Consider the following 25,887-nt stretch of genomic DNA (forward strand, 5'->3'; position numbering starts at 1 on the left):
ACGTAATAGCATTCAATTAACTTTTTCTGTTGTCATCAAGGACTGAGACATTTTATAAGAAAACACCTGTCTTCATTTGCTCTTGTAGTCCTGGAAATGGAACAAAAGAATGAACTACTGTATGATGAAAGACAGATGAGAAAAGAGAATTATTTTAACACTGCTTCTCCAGGCAATGTGTAAAACATCAGCATTTGAAGCCATTCTGACAAATGGTCCATGACACAGTGTAGCAAGCCCATACATCACACACCAGTCACTTCAGATCTCCCTACTGAGACCTTCATAAATGAAAACTTGTCTAGTGCATGGCTACGTTTTTATCTTTGGGACTGCACTGATAAATGTATACTCTGCCTTTATCCTGCCTCTCTGCTGATTAACACCTTACTACCTTGTTTTGTCTGTCTCCTTTTTCTATAAGTGATCCTAACTTATAACACCTTTTGCTGCCAAAAGGCATCCCTATTCCCACCATGTCTATAAATCTGTAATTAAACAATCCATCAAAACTTTTATCTCATCTGATAAACTTTAGAACAGAGTCGCGTTAAAGATGGCAGTATAGATAAGAGGCCTGAGCTGTTGCCTTTTACACAAAAGAAAGATCACTCTGTATAAAATCATAAGAGACTTGCAAATTCGGCAATTAAATAACAGTGGAAAAATGTGTTACTTTAAAGGCTAACCAAGGGAAATATTGGGTTGGCTTTTGTTAGAAAGCAATAGCAGAAATATTATTACTTGTCAATTCACATGTGAAGGACTACTGTATAATGTGTCATGGTCTCATGGCCCCAATCAATTGTGCCACTACAGAGAGATCTTCACAGAATACCTTCCTCTGCTTACTAAATGCACAGCCCCAGACAAACACAAACTCACTCTAAAACAGGATATACTGAGGCTCAGAATTAGAACACAGATGTGGGAATGAGTTTTACCCATAAGTCACTTCACTTTTGTTGCTTCTTAAAGCCGTATCATTTGTCAGAGGCTGAAATATGTTTATTTCAAGGACATACTAAGAGAAACTCATACATTGGGTACACTGTAACTGTGACGAGCACAGCCGGCATCAATTAATCCTCATTATTCAATCTCCTCTTCCTTCACTATTTAAACCCTCCATTCACTCCTAGTCCTTGCTCGGTATCAGGAATCTATCCGCCTCCTGAGCTTGCATCATCCTCAAACTTCTGACTACCAACAGGAAGACCCATCTAGCTTTGGACCCCTTGACTACCTTTTCGTCTCTCCCCTTTTTGGTTTTGTTTGCCTCCCTGATCTCGCAACCTGAATTTGACCTCACCTGGAACTACTGACCTCCCTGCTGCCTCGCCCTTCGTGGACTCATAAGCCATTGGACTCTCTTAGAGACCTGCACAGGGTTCATAACAACTCGTCCGTAACAGAAGCAAAAGTACTGGTTCCTAATACACCCCCACGTACTGTACAGACAAGGAGAGAATCAAAAACGTGAAGATAACACATTGCTCCTCTGGCCTGATTACTGTACATAACTATGTAGCAAACAAAAAACAAAAGGAAATTTGTTAATATGTCTGCTGAACAGGATTCTCCAGACCTACAAGAACTTAGAGTCCATGACCTCGAATCATTGCATTTTGCAAAAAGTGCTTTTCAAGGCTGATGTCAAATGCTGTATGTTGTGTCTTCTAGTCATGCAAATTATGTAATTCCTTAAATATTTAATGGCATATTATACAATGTGCCCGGTGGGATTCTTCACTTCCTTGTTCTGTCTAGTTTGCCTTTTCAACACAAATCTCTTCTGAAACAATTTTCTGATGCCCAGAATCCCAAAGCAGAAGAAAATTAGCATTCCACTTCACCACTGATAAATGTTTCTATATCGCTTCATCTAGCTCAGCTTGCACACCTCCATTGAGAACAGATCATTTAGCAAGAAGACTTCAGCAGAAGGTAAAATTGGAATTCATAAAAAGTAAAAGCGGCAAATCACACAGAGCTCATTTAAGAAAAATGAGGAAATTTGATAATATTAATTTTCCTGATAAAATTTTGCAGACTACTTTGCTTGCAAAATCAACTCCATCGACCGTTATGAGAGATGTCTCCATCTTCTTCCCTCCTACTGGTTAGAGATTACCAGTGTCTGCCTGAAAGTGCAGATTCTATTGAGCATAGACCACCTCCCCTAACAGATGGCTCATACTTAGTCGTATCTTGAGCTGCGCAGAGCAAGTAAAAAAACATTCCTGTATTTCTGGGGCAGGGGAAGAAGGGTAACTGTCTGGCCTGTGAAGAGATCAGAGGACACTGCTAACTTACAATTCTAGTGTAACAAAACCCACAACGGATTTCATTTAATAGGGTCCCCAATATGCGCTATTTGTCAAGATGTTGGATATTTGTTTTCCTTGTGCATTTTGTGCATTCATGCCACATACTCCAGTCGTGTAAGGTGCTACAGTCAATACTGTGAAGAATCAGCCGTTTGTCTACCTGTTCAAACCCCACCAAGATTCGTTACTAAACCCAACCGCACTGCAGTTCGTCCTAATTACGCACGCGTATTTACCTACACTACCGCTAGCAACGGGTTTATTTTAACATTGCCTCTAAACAAAGATAAACCCATACATTCTGGCGTTTCACCCCAGGAAAAGATCGGGGTTTAAAATGGAGTCAAAAGCGCCCATTAAACAGCAAGGAGCGCGACAACAGCTCAAGCTCAAGCACTTTTCAGAACAGGACTGCCGGGGGATGCAAGCGTGCTTCGATTGGGTATGCAACTGCAATTTCACCTCATTGTACGAGCGCGTTGAATATAAATGCTGACAGAATGCACTGTGAAATGGCTTATACGTCATTAAAGTAAGATACAAGTAGACAGAAAGGCCACCAATCTTTATGATTTTTTATTTAATAATAATAAGTCGGAAGAAAAGAGCGCCAAAGGCACTTAGGATTTTATGCAGTACTCCAAGAAGGAACGAATCGAAATGAACCTAAGCCAGCAATTTGATTGGCAAGGTGTCCAAAAAATGGGACTACTTAACAATACCTCCGCAAAAGCTTGCAAGAAATCCTTAGCTATCTGGAAGAGTATTGTTAAACAGAAACGTATTGTGCGTATCTGACTAGCTTTACATATAAATAAGGAACATGCAAGACAATAAATAGGCGATATTAAAAGACAAAGAAAATGACCAAAAGGTTCCAATACACACGATTATCTTTAAAGCACTGACAAAATATGTATAACTGTAACTGATCTTATTCAATATTTATAAAATCAGTACAGTATACATATGTAAATAAATGTATTTCTGAACTCCCGACTTTCCTATTGTATTTCACCTAACAGCACATCTGTGTATTAACATCAAGGAAAAACCCGCTCCATTCCAACACTTTTCCGAAGCTTCTCTACAGTCCAAGTTTTATTGTTGTTCCGTGAAATAAACAGTATCCGCTTTAAACTATAAACGGAATCGGTTTTCTTTAACATAACATGTAACAAAAATTAATTTAAAAAATCACATTCTGCAAAGGAGGAATCACAGTATTCTATCAGCGCATTGCAGACCACCTGTGACAAGGAATGCCATTAAATGTAAGGCACCCCAACAAAGACATGGGGAAATAAGTCGAAATCAGGCGAAGCAACAATGGACAAGAGGAGAAAAAGCAGCACATGACTATCGTACCCCAGACTCTAATATCTATCCGAGCGCTTTAGCTTACGCCGTCAGTGTCAAGAGCTTTCCTGCTGCAGACTCCAGTCTCTGGCAGTCTGGGTGTTCCGAGCGCTGACCCTCCAAATGCGTCTTGTGGAGCAGCTTGGAGACGCAGGTAGTTTTAAAGGAAGCTGGAAGCCATCAAACAAACGATAGGGGAATCTCTTAAAGAGACACAAGGCATTCTAACCATGGAGAGGGTTTCCCCCTCACTTTGCGGGCATTGTTTTTGACATTGGAAATAATTTAGGACGTCAAAAGCAAATTCGGTTTGGATAAACTGCAATCGAGTCATTCTTTAACCATTGTGCATACCCATTTCATGACATATGTCGTTTCTCAGTTGGGGTGTACTCATACATTTTGCACCTGTCTCTTCCTGTAAAAAGATCAAACAATCGACATTCAACATTTAAGTTTTACTGGCAAAATATTTTAACCTGATGAGGCATACATGAACAGAACAAATGACACCATGCTGGGGACATTTTAACACTGCAAATTTTTGGGGTGACAGTTCCCGGATGAGAAAATGAGAGGTTCTCTGTGGGAGTCAGCACATGGCCCCCTTAAATGATTACGTTACCTTCAGACAGGCAGCATTGGGGTCTCCCCCTTATCGTCCTGTAGTTAATATCACTGGATTTGGGGTGAATAAAGTGAAAGTGTGGCATAGATATTGCTATGATGCATGAAGTTTGTGTATTCTGCCCATGTTCGCGTGGGTTTCCTCTGGGTGCTCCGGCTTCCTCCCACAGTCCAAAGACATACTGGTTGGTTAATTGGCTTCTGTAAAAATTGGCCCTGGTGCGAGTGTGTATCTGTGTTTGTGTCTCCCCTGCAATGGACTGATGTCTCATCCAGTGTGTGCTCTGCCTTGTGTGCTCTGCACCTGTTGAATTACAGTGATACAGTAGGCTCCACCTACCCCATGGAAGGTGGTTAGAAAATGGATGGATGAATTATCAGACATTGGAGAGCTTTGAACACCTTCCAACATGGAAGATGGAGAGCAGGGTTTTTATATTATCCACAATAATATATATTTTATATTTTAGAGCATTCCAATGCCTCCTTGAGCAGTCTCCACTGCAATACCATTTGTCTCCACCATATAAAGAGGTCTTTTCTGCTCAGATTCAAGTTGCCTGATCTGATTACTGAAATTGTGTTTTCTACAAAGGGGGTGAAAATTAACACTTAATTGTGAAAAACATCACTTGGAATCTTCATTGATTAATTGACACTCCAAGGGGACAAAATTAAAGTATCTGATTTACTTGTCAAGAGAGGAAAGGAATTCTTAATTTAACACAAGCTCTGGGTCATGGTCTTAATCAAAGGCAAAACAGTTTTCTGAAACCCACTCTGTGTACACTTGAGATGAGTGCCAGCAAAGTCACTGTCGATCAACATTTACTTTATCATTAATCTCCCCCAAGGGCTTGAGTTAATTACAAGCCATTACAGTCATGAATGATATATGAGCACAGATTCACCACCTTCAGGTGTTGTCTTACAACTGCAATACAGTATGTGCTTTGGATATACTATTTATATATATATATTTCTTTGAGATACAGGCAGCAGTTGTCTTCATTAAGAGTGGTAAGTACAAGAGAGAACATATCTACATCATCATCATCATCTGGTGGATATGGATGACTTTGTTATCAGAGGGACAATTACACATCTGATAAAAATAACCTACATACCAAATAAATGCTCAAAGACAACATATTATTATTTTTATTAAATAAAAAGCTGTGCACAGCAAATGAAGAAAAAGGAGGAATGTTTCATCCTGGAATTAACAACTTGAGAATAGTATATTGTTCAGAAAACAACAGCAAATAATCATTATCATGCATTATTTTAATATCTAACTATACCTTAAATTTCATTAGCACCTTTCAATCCCAAGTGATCTCCGAGTGGTTTACAAAGGGTGTCCCATTTTCAGTGTGTCTGACACATTGATTTTTATAATAAAACAATGTTAAAAGAAAACCACACATTTTTAAAATTACCATGAAGTATAAACATAAGAGTTTTATCTTACTATACACTTTTACAACTTCCTATGAATGACATTTTTAAATGAAATCCATTACAACAGATGCTGATTACAATCTGTCATTAACAATTGCATTATTACTGTATATAAGAACATACTGTATATAAATATTCTGAGTAACAGTTATGAAGAATAAAACCACAGAACTTTGAATGCTTTTCAAAATGTGCATTTTCAAGTTGCTGAACTTGCTCTGATGTGTTAAATCTGAATGTGAAATATAAATATGTCCAATGTAAATGGGACACCCTGTAGAACGAGACCCACTTCATCCACAAGTGAAATGTACAGTATCAGCCACCTGGATGATGAGTGGCAGCCATTGTTCACCAATAGCCCCACTGCATAGCAGTTTGGATACAAAAACAAGAAATCCATTAAAATCCATTAAGAATTTAAAGGAATTGTAGGATTTCTAAATGAAATTTAGCCAGGACATCAGGGTTAATACCCCTGTATTTTCAACCGGTGTTAAGGGCTCTTTAATGACCAAGGAGTCTGCACTTTGATTTAACATCTCACCTGGAAGACAGCTCTTTGTCCTTGTCAACATACTGGGACACTGGCTTTGGAGACTCCACCATCTGATCCACCAACATCACTTGTAGTAGCAACCTTAGAGTTCTCCCATCCCAGTACTGACCAGGCTAAACCTTGCCTAGGATCAAGATACAAGCTAGGTTAACACAGCTGCCTAAAACATTAACTTTCATATCTTTGTTAACCTTTTGCAAAGTCATTGTTCACATTACTGCAACCATATATACCTGAGTAAATTTGAGAATGGAATTATTATAACCCTAACCCAAAAATTCTATAAACAACTACAGTATATACAAATGTATCTGGGATACATCATTTTTATTCTTGTACCAGCAACAGTATGTGATCTAGTGACTATCCCAGCAGCAAAGTTCATAGATAACAGCAAGTTATGCAGAAGCAGTGCCCTGTTTCTGTTGTATTCTGAAGTGTTCTGTGTTAATTAGATAGCTAATTGACATAGTGGATAACAATGTCTGCAGAAACAACAAGTGTAAATGTAAAAACAATGACTATAGGGTGGGAAATTGGTAACAAAATAAAGATAGGAGGAAAAGATTTAAAGTATAACCTGCTCTTTCAGAAAGGGTCGCATGTAAGATATACAGACTCAAAGTTCACATCTCTTATCTAGTTAATATCACATGTAACGTTGTACATTGCACTTTCTGACCTGATTGTTGGTTTTCACATTTCGACAAAAGCTCCTTTGTAGTATAGAGATGGTCTGTGCCCCATGGGTCACAGGAGGGACTTTATTTTCACAGGCAAACACCTCCTACACAAGTCACTCCATACTCTGAAAGCTGCTCTGAATAGAGATCATTAGTTTCTCCCTTTGTTTTGTTGATCATGCAAAAAGAGGAAAACAATATCAGTCCCCTTTAGACTGTTTGAAATGACTGTTTAAATATAGTACTTAATATAAACATGGTGAGTACTGTGCAGAAAACAAAAAAAAATACCAGTTGTACATTTATTTCAAACCCTTTGAGTTTCTGCTGAAAAAGAACACAAGTACTATGACTGGAAGATAATGTTAACTAAGTTTAAAATGAGACACGGGTTGGGTCTAATTTACTTTCCTTCCTAAATTTTTATTTGACCCTCCATAATATTTTATTTAGGACCCAGTCGTATTTATATACACACTGTTGGTTAATAGTCTGTCTAAAAGCAGTTACTTGTTCTGAAATGAAACATTTAAAATGCCGTGAGAATAGAGCAACAACAAGTATTATGGCTACAAGACTGTCAGGCGTGCTTACCACAGCAAGAGACTAATTATAACATCTACCCTAATCATTGGTACACCATTCCTGCATGTTATTCACATGTACTGTAAATGATTAGCCAAAAGCTCCTCAAAAAGCTACTTTTTGCTGACTCAGACTATATAAATGAATTATTGGTTAATACTCAATTGGTTTTTCAAGGTTTTTAATCATGTGGAATTTTAAGTGATCTATGGTACATGGTAAGTGGACAGTGTTTATAGTCCAGTCCTAGTCCAGGGATATCACAGTGGAGTGAAAGTACAGCAAAAGAAGAGGATCTCAGTATCAGGTCTTGTGATCCACAGGGATGAGGGGTTGTGACAGGGAGGAGCCCTGTATTTGGGAACAGCAAGATCAGTTGGAATTCAGGCAGAAAGAAGAAAGTGTGCTGATACGATAAGATGCCTTGGGGTTCAGTTTCACAGAAGCAATTCTGAGACTTATCAGCTTCTCTAAAAAGCCTTGGAGGCTCCAATTAAGCACTGCCTCCAGAAGTCATTTCTAAGATGATTAGAAGTGCAATGTTAACACTGTAATATTAAATTGGTTTTGCACTTCTCATTTTTTAATTTTGTTTTTAATCTAAAATCTGGCTGAGTTACAAGTGTGATATGCTAATTATGAGGACAAGGAATGCTGGGATTAGCAAGGCAGCACCGTTTCATGCAAACATTTGCATCAAGCAGTGGGAATTTTACAGAAGATTACAGACAGACACAGAGCAGGGGCTCGATCATATAGGGATAAAGACACAGAGACAGAGAGATAAGCAGGGAGAAAAAGAGAAAAATGAGGCTCTTGTGGAGGGATATACACTGCACCCTAATATTTGAAAAGAGTTATAAATTACAAAAATCTTACACACATTCAAAATCAGAAGAACACTGTAGCTAAATCAAGAAAAACTACTAATAGAAGACATTAGCCCCCAATACCATTCATGATAAGGTTATCTATTACTGATATTAAATATTCCATTTTCCTTCATAAAGAATGGACCGAAATTAATTACTTCTCATCCCTCATATATATAGTCATTCTTTTCTCAGGAAGAAAAATTCCATTACCCAAATTGACTTTGGAAGGAGGGTATATTACTAGCTGGATTTTTCTAGCCGGTTTCATTTTAAATATTTTGTTTGCTACACTAACTGATCTGGTACATCTTTCACATGCTGAGAGAAAGCTGGCATTCAATCATTGGCTCAGATGGAACAGTATTGTTCTGCTCTGTGTGATCGTTAATTGAGATGAAAAAGGTCTCTATGTAAGAGTACATTTCTTTTGTAGCAGTGTCCTCCCTATAAACAAGACTCTCTCCAAAAACTCTTAATCTTCTTTTTAAAAACTATCCTTTCATTTCTCAGATTTTTAAATTAACAAAATGGCTTCAGTGAGGTATAAAAAATATTGCTGCATTTTGAAGTACCAAACATTGCTTGGCAAAATTCAATTCTTTTTAATCTCATGTAAGGCTACAGTGAAATGCTCTATTTGAACATTTTCACTTTGCTCATTTAAAACTTTTACTTTAAAATAAAACATTGTTCCTAATGACACCTTGTTTCTTTTTTGGCCTTCTTTATGATGCCAAAAGTCACAACTTTAAAAAACATGGTCACATGTAACGAACACAGGCTTAAATTTGCAAACCGCTCCTTTGTGCAAACCTATTTACACCTATTTGTGATGACAGAAATTAAGAATAAAATACTTGATCTGACATCATAAGAGCTGTTTCATAAATCTGACCAGGTTTGACTTAAGATACTTGAGACACATTGAGAAATTTAGCTTTGAGAAATGAAAACTGTAAATTCAGTGAAAAAGAATTCAGGAATTAAGGTAGTATCAATGGTTTTTGAAAAATGATGATCATGTTTGATTGGTGTGAATATAAGCTTACTTAGGAAACAGATAAATGAGGTATTTGGATCATCTGAACAGCTAGAGATACCCAATAATTCTGCAGTGTCATGTTCTGTCATTCATTTTCATTTTAAATCTTCTGTTCACAACTCAGCTCAGCAAATCCAACACCAAAGACGAAAGCAACATCTGGTAACATAAGAAGAAACATAGAAATAGATTCTAGACATGTCAGTTTTCCCTGTGAGACCAGCTTCAGTGAAGACTTGCAGTAAAATGAATACGTACTGTACAGTGGAAAAAAGCTGATTGAGTTGGCTGAACTTTTTCTTGCTGCTGTCTCTCAGTGGGGAGACTATGGAAATTAATGTTCAGTGAAAACACTGGGACGTGCATTCTTTCGGGCTGAGGGGGGAGGGTTGTCGCTCTGTTGTTTCAGATTAAGTGCAGCTACTGTCACCTCTGCACACAGCTGACAGACACAAGAATAAATCGCACTTCATGCTACATTCTTTTTTTCATGATTCTTTTATACAATGGGATTTGATATTAATACAATAAATTTGATTTGTTCTCTGCAATTCTGTTTGCAGTGGGTATTAGCTGAGTGCTACTGTAACAGTCCAACCATCCATCCATTTCCTAATCACTTTATCCAGTACAGTGTCACGGAGGGAGCTGAAGCCTATCCCAGCAAGCAGCAGGCACAGGACAGGATACACCCTGGATTGAACGTCATTCCATTGCAGGGAATCAACAGACACAAACACGAACACTCACTCCAGGGGTAATTTTCTCAGAAGTCAATAAACTTGCACTACCAGTATGACTTTGGTCTGTGAGAGGAAACTGGAGCTCCTGGAAGAAACTCACAATAACAATCATTCCAAGAGAACAAGAAAACTTCCAAATAGAAGACATCTTTTCAATGAGTTACTGAACGGATGGAAAGTTGGGATTCAGGTATCAGGGACTGGTTCTCAAGTGATTGCAACTGAGCAGCTCTATCTCTAAGGAAATACTGATTTAACTGTGGGAAACTAAGTCAGGACTAAAGATAGAGGTTCCGCAGAATATGGACTATTCTGCTTGGGTCTCTGTGGTGCGCTTGTGAAGGCCTCACAAAAGAATGTTGGTGGCCATGTGTGTTAAGAAGCAGGCATTAATAAAAAGAGCCTCAGTTCCAGTAGAGAAACAGAACCGGGAGGCTCACTTCGCACTTCAGTGAGTGGCTGATAAAAGCAGCTTCAGGAGTGGGCACCTGGACTGTGGCAGAACGCTTGTGGGCAGGTTAATGAGAGCAGGCCTTTTGTTCTGTGGAGTGGGTAAAATCACCATCAATGTAATGACAGGCTACAGAGGCCTGACACAACAAGAGCACTCAAGCCCTATAGAGATCAGTCCCAATGGATGTAACACTGCTTTTCAGGCACTATTTTTATCCTGGTTTATGGATTCAGTGCCTGTGAAGGGAAGAGGGGGATACAATCGAGAGGTGCAGTTCTTGGGGTGGGTAGAGGGGAGTACTGATCAATTATTGAGCAGCTGTTTTTATATAACGTCTATATTCTTTGACAGATGTAATCAAATGTAACTTTAGATGTTAATGATGGTTTTACAAAAACATATACTGTACTGTATCTACAGTATAGAAAGACACATATTCGTGCAAGCTTCTGATGATGACGAGTGATGATGATGTGAGTCTTTGTTTCTTCCTGTGCTTGCTTTTCTTCCGTAAGTCTGTTTTTTCTGTATTTGTGCTGTGTTCCATTCATATGGAGACAAGCTTATTGACCTCACTAGGAATGCTCAGATCACTGTTGAATATTTATGTTACACGAAGACATCAATTAACCATAAAAGCAGCATGTTAAGTTTTATTCAGGAAAGAAAGATGGAGCAATAGCAGACAATTTAATCTGTTGCAGGCTTAAATGTCAGTTCTTCTCTCCAGGGAAGTGAATTATGCAGTTTTCAAATAGCAAAATCCCCTGATCATGACCAATGTTGACACTGTGTTCATTCTCAGAGAAATGCAGAGACCAGGGTTCAAGAGTGCCCTAGTAAGACACTGGAGGCATGTTAATCAAATGGCTCCCTAGACTGAACATAGTTTAGCAACTGTGATTTGACCAGATTATACAACCAGGGGACATGGCAGTACTGTAGGTCAAAGAACAGTGAAAGTACAAGAGAGTCTTTAGAAATATATACAGCACTTAAAACAAACTCTGAGGTCCTGAGAGAATATGTATGTTTGGGGGAGAGAAAGGAAGCAAATCTGTCACTCACATTCTGTCTGAGAGATGCACAAGAACTTTTTCCCATTTCTGCTTTCAGAAATTCATTTGCAGTCCCACTAGTTCACTGTTGCTCCAGGCTATATTTGTTCTTTAATCCACCCACATATAAGTCATACTTCAAACCTGTCTGAAAAAAAGCTTTTAAAGTAATTAACAGCTAATCAGCAGCGAAGGTTAATACCAGCTTTACAATATCTGAAATTTAGTTTTATGCAAAGGCTGTACAGTATATGAACAGAGTTTAGCTTTAAAATTTTGAAGAAACGTCTTTTAATCTGTATGGGTGCAGTTTACACTGTAAAGATACCAAGCTACAGGATAAAATGCATAACTGTTGGTCTTTCATCCTTGACTTTTATACCAGCCCACAATCTTTTTAAAATGTAAAAAGAAAGTCAAACAGAAAGTTAACTAGAGTGTGCCAAAAACAATCAGAATTAACACGTAATTACAGTAGATGTTGTCTCTTCAGGACTGTAGGGTTGATTTATGGTTTAATTTAGCTGAAGTTTAAATGTTAAATAACCATTTCCAAGCAGATCTCAGGTGGCTGAAAAGATTCAACAGCAAGTTGAGTGTTCAGAAGCATTGCAAGTGGAAGATGCACAATTGCAAGTGGCACCGTGTGGTCAATCTTCCTGAATTTTATCACTAACCCATGTGAAGGCTATGTGTTCTAGTGGTCCTTGGATCAAGACAGCTTCTTTTACTCACTCCTTACTATGGGCCACTGTGGCCTTGCTAAAAGTGGCTATGCAGTAGTCCCCGATTCAGTGATCACCTTTAGAATAAAGCATCTGCCATACAACTAATTTCTGTAATCATTGAGAACAATACCATATTTTAGGAAATGGGAAACCATTAACCAACACTGGCATCTTTGCTTTGTGGTAAATGCAAATCTTGGCAACAAACATTAAAGACTTCTACTTCGGAGGTGATTATGGAGCCTGTTGTGAACTTTATGTATAACACCTCATGTCATGGATGTCGGAAGGGACGAACCGTGGAGAGGCAGGAGACCCATACGCGTAGGGGCGGAACGGGGGATTAGCCCGGGCTCAGCAGTTCAGGAGCCGTATAGAAACCAAAGCCCTCAGGCAGCAGACGTGGTGGGACCTGGTGCTAGGAGGGTCTCAGGACATCCAAACGTCAATGCTGAACGAAGGTGAATGAGTGACCCGGAAATGTATAGCCCCAGAGAGAGAGAGACACTGGAAGGACAGCAAAGCACAGGAAACTAGGGACAGGATAGAGTAGGAGCACCCTCTGGCTGCAGAGGGTGTGACACCTTGCCTTCAGTGTGTTCTTGTTTCCTGGTTAATTCAGCACAGCTGATATCTATACATAGAGCACATGCTGAATCTAAAAGTATAGTACAGGTCATTGTCAAAAGAACTGTCAACATGTTAGAAAAAGTCAGAGATCAGTTCTTCAAGGAAAAATCAGGGGCTGTAAGAGACAGTGGTGCCACATTATATGTTGGCTTACCAAGTAGAATCAGAGTGAGTGCCAGCTGGTTAGTACCTTCGCTGTGGATGATTATAATAAGGTCCTAAGAAAAGCTTATAGCTCAATGTAATTTCAGCGTCAAACTGCTTCTGAAATAGCCCAGTGCCCTTGACTGATTGAATGGGCAATTATTAAAAATCATACTGCATGTTCCATAAAAGCTGCATATATAAAGCCAAAAATAACACAACTCACACCTCACTCACAAGAAGCCATTACTCATAATATGGCTGAAATCCCCACACCAAAAATGGCTGATTCTTTAATTTATCTCATTTTTAATAATGAAGCTGTTGCTTTGTGTGTAAAAGCTCTTTCTGTTCAGTAAGGGTCCTGAAAACGTATAAAACCCTATAAAAAGAAAGTATTTGATTTCTATCCTCCGTACCAGCCAATTTCCAGGCTCAGATTTGAGCTCAGTATGATAGACATGGGTGCCGAAGGCATGCAAGTGTTACGGATTCGGTCAGTGAAACCGAAACCAAGTAGTGAACCCACTTGCGGGAGCCGACAGAGACGAGTCGTGATCCTAATACCATAGCCGAAGGAGAGAGCCGAGAGTCCAAGGGAAGCCAGTGATCCAAACCGAGAGGGAGTAGCCAAAGCCAAACCGTAATCCAAAACCGTAGACGAAGGGGAGAGCCGAGAATCCAAGGGAAGCCAGAGAACCAAACTAGAAGAAAGCAACCGAAGCCGAGCCGTAATCCAATAGACGTAGTAAAAGGGGAAAAACCAAAGTCGGAACCAGAACAGTACGAGGAGGTTGAAGGCGTAGCGCAACTAAGAAGCTCGAAAGGGAAACCAATACTGAGCGAGGAGGTAGGGAAAGACTAATGCTTAAATACCAGATGAGACGGAGGTGTGGTGGTGAACGCGTACCGTGATAGGTGGACTGATGAACTAAGGCTACGCCTTCTTCTGCCTCTTTAGTTGCCGAGAGGCAGGGATCGTAACAGCAAGCAGGTGAGAGCCTGACCAGTACTTGGATGGGAGACCTCCTGGGAAAGCTAGGGTTTCTCCTGGAAGAGGTGTTAGTGGGACCAATAGGGAGCGGTCATCCTGCAGTCTGTGTGGATCTTAATGCCCCAGTATAGAGAAAGGGACACTATAATGCAAAGAGGTGCTATCCTTCGGTCCTAACACCAAGATCCTGACTCCATAGTCATCAGAAATAACAGGGCGTGTCTTGAAAAGAGTAGTTGTGTTAACCTGGTGTTGTGGCCAAATTTCCCATTGGCCTTTACCTGTCATGGCCTCCTAATAATTCCCATCTGCTGTATGAACCGGTTTCATTATTCCGTTCTCCTCCCTAGCTGATGTGTGATGTGCATACAGTTTGGCTGCGCATCATCCAGGTGGAGGGCTGCACATTGCTGGTGGTGGAGGGGAGTCTCCATTACCTGTAAAATGGAGTGTCCAGAAAAGCGCTACATAAATGCAAGGAATTATTATTATTATTATTATTATTATTATTATTATTATTATTATTATTGAGGATAACTCACTAAACATGTCTTCAGCACAATAATGTATTGATGACAGAAACCAGAGAATTCCCAGACTAGTGGGCCAGTAAAACACTTTTTCATACTTAAAAATTATTCAGAACAGGAAAAGAGGATGGCTGAGCTAAATCATTTCAACAAGAGGGAGACTGCCAGCTTAGTCTGCATTCCAATGTTATGTGTTCTCCTAATCTTCCAAACAATGATTCCTGTGCTCCCTCTGTGTAGTCAGAGGCCTTGGACCTGGGTGTAATTTAAAAGTAATCTGGGATGCTTTCTTTCCGATAAGACACTACCTATATTGGTCAACAAATCTTGCAAAGACATTTCTAAAGCTAGGATAGGCCATATAAGTTAATGGCAGTGTTGTTTTTCAGGAGTTTTTTCCTCAGTGGGTATTTGATTGAATAGAACAAGGGCACAGCTCTGACAAACTCATTAGGATTGGATTCCTCTTTTATAGAACCCCCCAAAAATAACACTGAGCACCCCCCCCCCTTCCTACTGACATGAGGTCACGTGATTGCATCCAGTTTCTCAAGCTCAATATGTTAGCAGTATGTACTAATTAGCTTTGCTGGGAGAAAAAGACCTGATTAGGGTGTGAGAACAGAAGACACCCCCTGCCTTCGGGCTCCTCAGGTAATCAACAGATACACATCGAAAGAGCAACAAATTGATTTTTCTATTCTTGTCTCTAACAATATAATATATGCATTTCAGGATACACTAGTCTGTAGTATATAGACTATTGTGAACATGGAGTGAATTACATCCCAAATGGCACTTCCTATATGGGTCACAGCTTGTTGCATACAGTTCCTACAACCAAAGACAAAGACAGTATGTGTCAGTGTTAGTTATTATTGTCAGGAATTGTGGAGGGCTGGACTCCCTTGGGAGCAGACAGAACTGCACTCTGCAACAGAGCTGTATTAGACTTTAATTACATTACCAGCGAGTGTGATAGCTGGGATCAATCTGCCTCACATTAGGGCTGCTATTCTCCACCCGTAATCTAGATTCATTTTGTGCATCTTCTTCCTGCCATTTGCCTTTTGCAACCATTTTAATAATCTGAGCGTTCATCACGTCTTTCAATTAATTGCAAAAGCTTGATTTACATCTTACAGGATGTGTATATACGAGGAGGTGTATGTATGCCAGCAGCACGAGCTCCTCACAGCACCTTCAACCGTACATACAGTAAACTCCACCTCCATAAAACTGATGGAGATGCAATTGGCAGGTTCTCACCAGCCCTTGATTATCTGTCAGAGATCAAAGAGCTGGAAAATTGTTTTAAGGCCTGGGAAGAATTGTTATTGTTCCTCCTGAATCTGAGATCCAACTGAGTCATCTTGAGAGCTCTCTGGAAGTGTAGTATATACTGCTGTGGAATTATGCTGGGGTGTGCTCAGTGTGGAGGCAGAGCCCTGGTACAAGGGCGGCGCCTCGCCTTTGTAGTCCCAACTTTGGCTTTAAGATGATGAGGAACAGCGGGGCTGGTCCTATAAAGGCACACTGGACACCCCCCGAATAGACAAGTTGAAGCTTCCCCGGAAGGGAGTTGTACCCGCGTAAGTGTTCTTTTTCTTGTCGTTTTCATTTTTCGCCCGACCCGCTGTGCAGTACCACCGGGGCAGGCTGTTTTTTCGCACACACACGAAGTTCTTGTTTTGTTATTGCCTTACGCGCCCTGCTCTACCGGACTGGACCCCGCTAAATAGGGTCAGTCCAGTCTGGTCGCCGCTGTGCAGCGGTACACCTTCCTTTTTTATTTTTTTTATTTTATCACCTCTTATTGTATTATTTTTGGTCCCCGCTAGCCTCACACCAGTGCTTCCGTCCCCTCACCCGGGGCGTTGACTTTTTACCGGTGTTCGCCGCGGCGCCTCCCCCACCGCGCTGTCGCACTGTGAATGTAGAAAGTAATGCTTATCGATATACTCAGCAGGAGGGTAAGTTAGATTTCAACGGTCAGAGCCGAGTGCACACAGGGGAAAGCTAACGGACCCTTTACTCTTTGTGTCAACTCTGCTGTGTTGTCAGCTGGACTGTGGGCAGTGCTTCCAGTACTGAACAGCAAGCAACACAATCTATACTCCTGACTGTCCCTGCAGGGTGCAAGTGTCACTTCGATCGAAGAGTATGGAGAGTACTTTTAAAAATATTTTAATCAGAAAATAAAGAATCGTTAACAATGACTTGAAATGATTAGCAGTCACCCAAGTGGCTCAATTGCTAAGAGCTCTGTCCCGTGTGCAGGTCATGTCACTAACCAACTGTGATCAGGATTCCCCTTGAGGTGGTTCCCTAGAGTAGAGGTGGGTCCCCCACCTTTAAAGATGAGTGGCTCAAAAGTAGGAGGTTGGAGGAGTCTGTCTGCTCTGCTTTGTAGCATGATTTATTATGGACCTATTCCTACCAGATGTTAACTACATCTTTTAAGGATTGTTGTTCAGTCACAGCAAAATGAATGACTGCGGATTTCAACCAGATGCAGTCAACACAAAAGTCAAGTAAGAGATTTGGTGGTTAACTGATTACAAAACGAAGCCCTAAAAATGAAACACAGAATCCTGCTCTTTCATTGAAATGATCTACATGGTAATTCAATGTGAAAAAAAACTGCAGATGTGAAAATTTAAGAAGGAGAGAAGAACAGAGGATCTCAACAGCATTTTATCTAGTTCATTAACTTGGAATTTAACCAGCTTTAAAAAGTTTCACTTAGATCTGCTGTACAGTTGCAGTGGACAACTCATGAAGGTCCTAAAATTTCTGCTTGTCCACACGTTTTTTTACATGCTACTTTAGATGCATGAGTTTTATGACGTCCCTCTTATTCTTGGAGTCTGCTCTATTATGGCTGCAAACAGAAGCTGAATTCTTTGTCCTAACAAGGGAGCAAATAATCCCAAATAATATTCAAGCACATCTTCAATGTTTTAACAAAGATAGCATTTTGATCAATGACAGTACTGAATGAGTGCTGACGGATACGAACTGGTTATCAGAAGCATTGAGACGCAAAGCTGGAGAGAAAACGAGCAATGAGCAAAATGGGGAACATATATTATCAAGCAAAGAGAATTAAAGAAATATGACAGCAGTCATTATAAAAAGATGAGGGAAGAGACGTGTCAAATTCTCATCACAACAGCGAAGGAAGTGACCTTAATTTAGCCCTTTATGCCCCATCGGGGAATGCTTGTGGTTAAAGTGTAGAGGAGCTAAACTAATGTAAAACCGGAAAGCTGAGTGCAGGGTACACAGAGCTACAGTTGACAGAGCACTATTTTCCAGCAATCAATAAGGACCATCCACTAGAGACCCCATTATTATTTGTAATTCACATGGCAAATAAATAAGTCTCAAACCGGAGCTGCCATCCAAGAAGAGTTTTGCTAGCAATCACTAACCCCCAAAACATCTAACGTGTGGAAACGGGCGCAGTCCTCAGTATGTTTGGACCACAGCATTGAGGACAGAGCGTGTGCCACACCTGATGATTGCAATTGCACATTGGATGAAAATAAGAAACAACAGTAATTGCGCTTAACATCTTGAGCCAAGGTGCAGTTTTAATAAAAATGGATTAAAGCCTTGATGTAATTGGCCAGACAAGAACAGATGACAGAAGAGGGGAGGTTAGGAGAGTGAGTTAGCATTGATCTCTGCAGCCTTTTCCTATTATAGAGCACTGCGCCTGAGACTCAGCAGATGTGTGCAGCTCCGTGACGTCCCCTGGTACTGCGCTTTAATGACTAAATTAAATGCTTATTTATTTTGCAGCACTGGCATTAAAATATTGACTCACTCTTCAGTTTCTCTCTTTAACAAAGCAGAGCTCTGGTCTGAGAAGTGTAAAAATAAAGGATTTAAGCTGCAGCATTTAAGTCATAATGCGCAGCAATCATCAAAGGATTGTAATAGCAGGTGTGTAATTATTTGCTGGAATAACTGATATCGTATTAGTCTTGTATAGAAGACCAGAAATGGCAAGTGTGCAAATGATCTTGCAATTTTTACGTGGATATATGACATTTTAATTGTGTTCTTTATTTATGGCACAGATGAGCATTTTTACATGTATTGTACAGTACATGTATTTACTGGCGCCACTGTAGAATGTTGTCTTGCTTCCTAGTACTGTTTGATTAAGAAATTTAGGGTGATGTCCATCTGAAGAAACAGTCTTAAGCAAGTGACAATGTTGGATCACTAATACCAGTGAATACTCCAGCATTGACTCCAGCTGTAGCTCTCAAGTTTGACAGTGCTGGGCTGATACTGGCAGGGCAGTATGGCTATCTGTGTCTTTGTTTATGAAGAATCTTGACATTCCACTCCATCTGTAACCACATATTAAAAGTCCCCTCAGCCTTGCAGAGCTGCTGGTAGAATGACGCAGATACACTAGTATCACACCACAGCATTTTCTAAATGCTCAAAAATGATTGTACAGCCGTCGTCTGCTCTCCCTGGCGATTAACTCTGGACAAGATGTTTTTCCAAAAGATAATTTTGCTGGTACAAGTATATCAAGATGCCAGGTGGTCATGTGTAAGTTCATTACCAAGAGTAAGTACGTGTAGTCTGTATCTCAAATAAGTTAATATTCTCTAAAATCTCTTAGCTAGCATTTGCACACTGTATAGCTATTCAATCAACAGAAATATTGCTATAGTTAATTTGTGAAGAACTCTTTTCTGGATAAATGAGCACGCATGGATTCTATCAGGAGATTCTGGGACCTCAATGCTTTGATGTAAAGTGACAAAAAGTGAAAAAAATGGAAGCACATCCTAAATGAGAAGTAGAGAAACAGAAACTAACTCCCAGCATCTTAACACTTTGCCCACTACAGGCTTGGCCTTTTCTCTCTCAGGCATTCTTACCACAATCACCCCCATCACACACACACAATTTTTGCGAGGCTTTCAATCCATGCGCCTTGTCAGTGGCAGCCACTCTGCAATTCATGAAATACATTTCTTTTTAAGAAGTGACACACGGGGGAGGGAGGTGTTCATTTTCCAGGCACACATGGGGTCCCTGTTGATGAAATGCACCTCATCATGCAAGTGATCCCTCCACACAGAGTGCAGCTCTGCGCGAGGCATCATCCAAGCTGGCTGTTTCTGAGCAGGAGCCGGAGGTATCATAGGAACAAGAGGTACAGTAAGAAGGTCATGGGCAGTGCATTGTACACCCCAATCACAGAGCATCAGACCAAAATGTAGAGGATGCCAGCTTCCGGGTGGCACTAAACATGGTCACAGGTGAAGGCCGGTCTCCTTAGTGATCATCAATTGGAGACCAGCTGTCGAACTGCAAAACGATTCGCTCAGTAGGCGGAGAAGAAAATCTGATCACCAGCTGCTCATGTCCCCCTTTGTTGTAAGAGAAAGGAGTGTTAATTGCTCATTTAGGGCCATTATATCTGAAGAGGGATCCCTGTGTATTCCATAAATTAGCATAAAAGCAAATGGCTACTGTAAATATTAAAGGTTAAGTAACTCGACAATTAAAAAGGAATTTAAAAAAGACGCAGAACAAACGCTCAACAAATGCTTTCCAAAATGATGATATCAATAAAAAAATTACTTCTTGCTATGGCTAATTTTTTCACCTTTCAAATTAGTCAATTTTCCTTTTGAGGGTACTGTCATGGCAAATATTTGTATACATCATAAAAAGAAATTGATAGAGAAACAGAATTAGAAAACGTCTTTGTCTCTTACTAGAACCATAAATTATGAAAAGTCAGTGGATTTCACTTGTCAGACAAAGGGTGTCCAATGATGTTTGATGTGTTCAGATCACAAAAGAAAAATGATTACATTCATAAACCTTCATTTTAACCTAGTTCGCAATTTATAATTAATTGGATTGTTTTCACCTATTCTAACCAAATGCTAAACCTTTTTAAAACAATATATTTTTGTATTGTATATTTTATTTTATATGTATTTTTTATGTGCTCATACTGTATATTCAGGATAGTCTTAAAACACCACATGCCGGAAATTGTGGTGGTGCACAAAAGTGGTACACAAATTGTGCAGCTGGACGGCAATTGATATGATCAGATATCCAAAATCAATTTATCTTGTGGTGTCTCACACCAAATGGCAATACTTACACAACACCAATGCAACAATTAATGTTTGGAACCAAGCACCATGGCATTGTGAGAGGCTGTATTTGATCAGCAGATCTATAATACAGACAATTATAACCCTGGAGCCCCCTGCAGCGGAATATTGATTGACAAGCAGAGAAACGGAGAGAAAGAGAGGGAGACTGAGTAGTCTATGACACAGGGGTCCTGATAAAAAAAGTTACATCAGGGCTCTGTTTGCTTTGGTCTGGACTTTTGCTTCCGAGACACAAGAGTTTTTCTCTCTTTTACAGACGGGCACAGACTGACAGACTCTTGTGTACCAGGCAGATCTGTTGGCATGGAAACCGGCTTTTCGTGGCTTGGAGAGAGCAGGTTGTGTGTGCAGTAAGGGCCCACCTGCTCTGTGTTAATTATCCAGTATTGTCTGCCAATGTACCAGCTCTGACAAAATGGCAATGGCGTGCTGGCCCACTTGACATACAGAGTATCAGTCCGCACTGCTCTCTCACCATGGACTTCACGCCCTATTAGTACTGTTTCACACATCAACAAGATGCAAGAGTCCTGTATGGGACCAGGTCTGCATCGGTTTCACTTCTGCAGCCACGCAGTAGGTAACAGAGTTAAGCAGGAGGCGTGAAACATGTTATTCTGATAAAACATGTCAAAATGTGTTTAAGGTTGACATCACAGAGTTTAGATGGCACAGAAATATCAAAAAACCTCTAAAAACTCTAGAACTGATCCTGAACTTTTTCATTTCATCAGTGATAGGACGTTGAGGCACTGTAGAGGAAGACTGATGTTTAACGCTACCAGTATATATAGTATGTTATCACCCAGTCTGGCCAGGCTTGTCTTTTGTTAGTTCAATCCAAACTCAGATGTACTGTCCTATGCTTTTACTCTTTTCTTTTCCTTTTTTGCTGAGCAGGAATTGATCACTTCATTATTTTTTCTCTCTCACTCTCTCTGTCACTGTTTCTGTATTTCCCTTCATCGGTAGGTTTGTGGTCCTATAATTTCCCCCAGAAGAGCCTGCGTGGGACCAGTGCCATGAATGACAATTACAGACAGTACTTACACCCCTGAGACAGACCTGGAGGGAAGCAATCATCTTTAAGCCACAACACTTAAAAAGAGGAGGAAAGGAATATAAGAAAAATAATGCCTGTCAGGTCATTGAACTGTGAAAAGGTTTTAGAAGCATAACAACCAAGAATCTGCTAACATGAGATACACTATTAGCACCACAGGAAATACACATGGATGTATTGCAAATTAACATAACAGTTTCATATTGACCATGTTTTAATATTCTTTTGACTTGATATATTGAACTTTTAAGTGCAATTACTGTTAAAGTAATGTTACAGTACTGTTTAAGCACTGCACTGTTAATACTCAGGGATGAGTTTCAAGCACAAGACAATGACCAATGTGGGCATCACAAATAAGGTTTGCAAAACATTTAATGGGGAACAAAACCTGCAATTTTCACTTCACTAGGGACAACAATATCCAAAAATCAAATGTTTTGTGAATGCTTGGAATACTGGGGAGAAAGGTTTGGATAAACCCAGTTGGTTAATGGGAAGCCTCCTGGCCACAGGATGAGGAGGATCGAACCCCATTCAGAGAGGAGGGAACCAAGGGCAGCTGCTAGCTGGAGATGGGGCAGAAATTTGCTTGAGACAAATGCAAGGGGAGACCCTCCGTTCATTATATGTAGCTTGTTTCACAATTATGGTGATTATGTAGAGCTTAATGTGATTGATTTGTTGTTGTTATCCCTCTCGCACTTCAGTTAATAACTTACATTTGGAATACATTGTAAATAATCAGTGTAGAACACACTTCAGCTCATTTCACTTGAGATAAAATGGGCACTGAAACTAAACAGCCTGTGGCATCAGAAACAGGGGGGAAAAGCAGAGCATCTTAAACAATATGAAGATGTATTTGTACCCTAACTGATAGAGAGTTTTTTGCAAAGTGTTTAAGTGTTTTACTCGTCACTTCTCATGTTCTAAATTTTTTTTTCTAAGGATAGCAAATGTGTTTGGCTGGGTGGACTTCGTCTCCTGTTCTCATCATAACTTTTCTCATTGTCAAGGCTTTGTGTGTGTCTGACTTAGATCACATCCCTTTGGATTTCTTACAGTATGTCGGTTGCAATTCAGGCGTAAAAGAGGGAAAACATTATTCTAATTTTTAACAGGACGCTGCTTTATAAAGACAAAAATTGTTAATAACCGTTAAACCCTAGTGCGATGTACTAGCATTCCTCCAGGGTGTATCCTGCCTTGAGCCTGTTGCTTGCTGGGATAGGCTCCAGCTCCCCCACAACCTTGTATTGGATATAGCAGTTAGAAAATGGATGGATTAAACCTTAGTACTTAAGCAGAAGTTCCCGGACCCTGTTTAAAATTGCTGGACAGATTCAAAACAACAGCACACCATGTATCATTAGCACAGTCAAACTATAAAAGAAATCACATGGGCTCACTCTCAAACCCTGCGCCAGTCAATGTTACATGCTCTCAAAGACTTTTCTTCAGGGGTAACTGCAACAGGATGACACAATGTGGGCTGAGCCCCTTCTATTCTAGGCTAACTGTTGCCTTCAAGACTGTGTACACAGACTCTGGACGCTTGAAACAGAAATCCTTCAAGAGGGAGGTAAGAGAGGACACACAGAGACAGACAGCACCCTCCTACACCTATCCCTGATGCAAGCAACATGGGGTTACTGTTGGTTTTTTGAACCTACGTTAAGGAGTTTTACCTTGCATATTATTCTGCCTACATGGTATCCTGGTATGTGTCAAGTAATGCTGCATAAATTCCAGTACTTAGGACAATAAAACCAATGTTTTTATTTTGTTAATTACGTAGCGTGGAACACCAGAAATATTTTGGAGACTGATATAATGAGTCCACATAACAAGGTAATAAATGTAAAAAGTTTTTTTCTCCTGGTAGTTATTATTCATTTGCACCATTTGATACATTTTGTTATCTCAGAAACATAATTGTCTCTTCCTATGTTCAGTAGTCCATTTCATATGTGTAGTAACCTCAAATATACTCCATTTTGGAAGACTTGCACCGCTTGGAACCATGCAGAGGGTGATGTTAGCTTTTCAAAGTTCAATCTTTGTGTCCCGACTGGTCTCCTTGCCAGCTGAGACACGAGAATCTGTTGTTGTGCAGTATGCGATGCCCGGGTCACAAAGACATGCACAGAATAATTCAATGAACTGCTGGTCTCTGCTCTCATTTGCATTTTAAGGAGATGAGCAGCTATTCTCATCAGAGCACCTTCTGTGCTCCCTTTGTTCAACAGGTGCAGCACATTTAAATCGCAGTGGCAGGCAACTGGGCAGCTGGCACAGCTAAAAAGGGGGCTTATTAAAGATATCTCATGTGGTTTGTAATAAATGCCAAAAAATGCATCAATTATTTTTGGCAAGGGGAACACTTTTCAAGCCACTGACAAAAAGATTGTAGCTGATTCATTTAAATGTTATCTTCAGGCTACAAAGCAAAAAAAAAGTATTAATCCATGGTTCAAGAGACAAATTTATTCCCTTGCTTTTTTTGGAGGGCAAAAGGCAGAAATCCAGTTTTATCTGTGTCATTTTAACTAAGACACTAGTCTAAGATTTCAAGGCTTGTCAATGGGAGACAAGCGCAGCTGGACAACCTTTGCCAGCTGTCTGTAGCTGTACAGGAAGAAAGACTAAATATCCCACTGCTGGCCATCCCAGGGCTGATCAGGTGTAAGCATCATCTGTGCCAGAATGGTGTTAATATTCAGGGACGACGTGCCCCAGGACTGACCTTATAGTGTTGTCATTTTGACAGCATGTCACATTTCATGTGCATCATTATTGCACTAAATTTTAATGACAGTTGATAAAATGAAGTATAATCTCCTGGGAAGACTTGACACACTACAAAACTGAGACATATTGTCTGACCACATTTTCATCTTGGTTCCTGAAGATCCCTGGACATTTCACTGTCACTATAGCTGATCACAGTGCTTCCTTTATTTACCGTGAGGCACTCTTCAACAGAGCCAAATAATTTCTTGAGCACAACTGCGTTGCACTGCAAATAAAACACAAACATGAAGACTGTTCATCTACAGAACAACGAGCTTATTGATTTTGCATTCAGCACACAGTAGCAGTGAGGTACTATAAGACTTCAAAAGCAGCTAATAACCAACAATTTCCAAATATTACCAGATATTTGCATTTCCTTCCTTTTAATTAGTTCCCTCTCTCTCAGAATGTACACAGTATATTGTATGTATACAGTACATTGTATGTACTGTATGCATACTGTATACAGTATGTAAATAATTCACATATGCACACTCATTAATATATTTGTTTATACTGCACAAGGATGATAAAACACTACTAGATTTAAAAAACCCTGTCATTATGTTTTACTTGAAAACAGCATTTCTGAAATACAGCTCACTGAAGACACATTAAGTTGAGTTTGGGAAATCAAAGCAAATTATACAAGCAGGAACGGATACTTACATTCTGGTTGCAATTCCCTTAATTACAATCCAAACAGGACTCCAAATTAAGCAACAGGATGACTGCACACATTTCTACCACCAAAGCACTAACTCTGACTAATGTTTCCCAATGCTGATTTCTTCATTTGCTGTACAGAGAGCAGACACTTGATCTTATTTTTACATTTCTACCACTACTGCAGAGGAGGCGTAACATTTTGTGTCCTAGTGTACATATGCTGTGCTAGTATAGTATACTGATGCTCTGCAGTGACTTTTATATAAAAATATGAGATAAACACACTGAATTTAAAGATCTGTCTGGAATATCATCTTTAATATTTAAAATCCAGATGTGTACTTTAAGCCATTTGCAAGCTATTGCTGGTGG

At 39.9% G+C, this 25,887-nt stretch overlaps 1 protein-coding gene across 2 annotated transcripts in view; it reads right to left on the minus strand.

Annotated features, from left to right (window-relative positions):
- Positions 1 to 25,543, minus strand: part of npy8ar (neuropeptide Y receptor Y8a) — a 41,908-nt gene extending 16,365 nt beyond the window's left edge. The window contains exon 1 of one of the 2 annotated variants that reach the window (XM_088939229.1): positions 25,516 to 25,543. The gene's annotated coding sequence lies outside the window, so the exon portion shown is untranslated. Of the gene's footprint in view, positions 1 to 3,735; positions 3,822 to 25,515 lie in introns of those variants that run through there. The other variant, XM_088939237.1, reaches the window with a different exon arrangement.
- Positions 25,544 to 25,887: the final 344 nt, after the last annotated feature.

This window comes from Atractosteus spatula, chromosome 2 (assembly GCF_055471065.1).
Source record: "Atractosteus spatula isolate fAtrSpa1 chromosome 2, fAtrSpa1.hap1, whole genome shotgun sequence".
NCBI lineage: Eukaryota > Metazoa > Chordata > Actinopteri > Semionotiformes > Lepisosteidae > Atractosteus > Atractosteus spatula.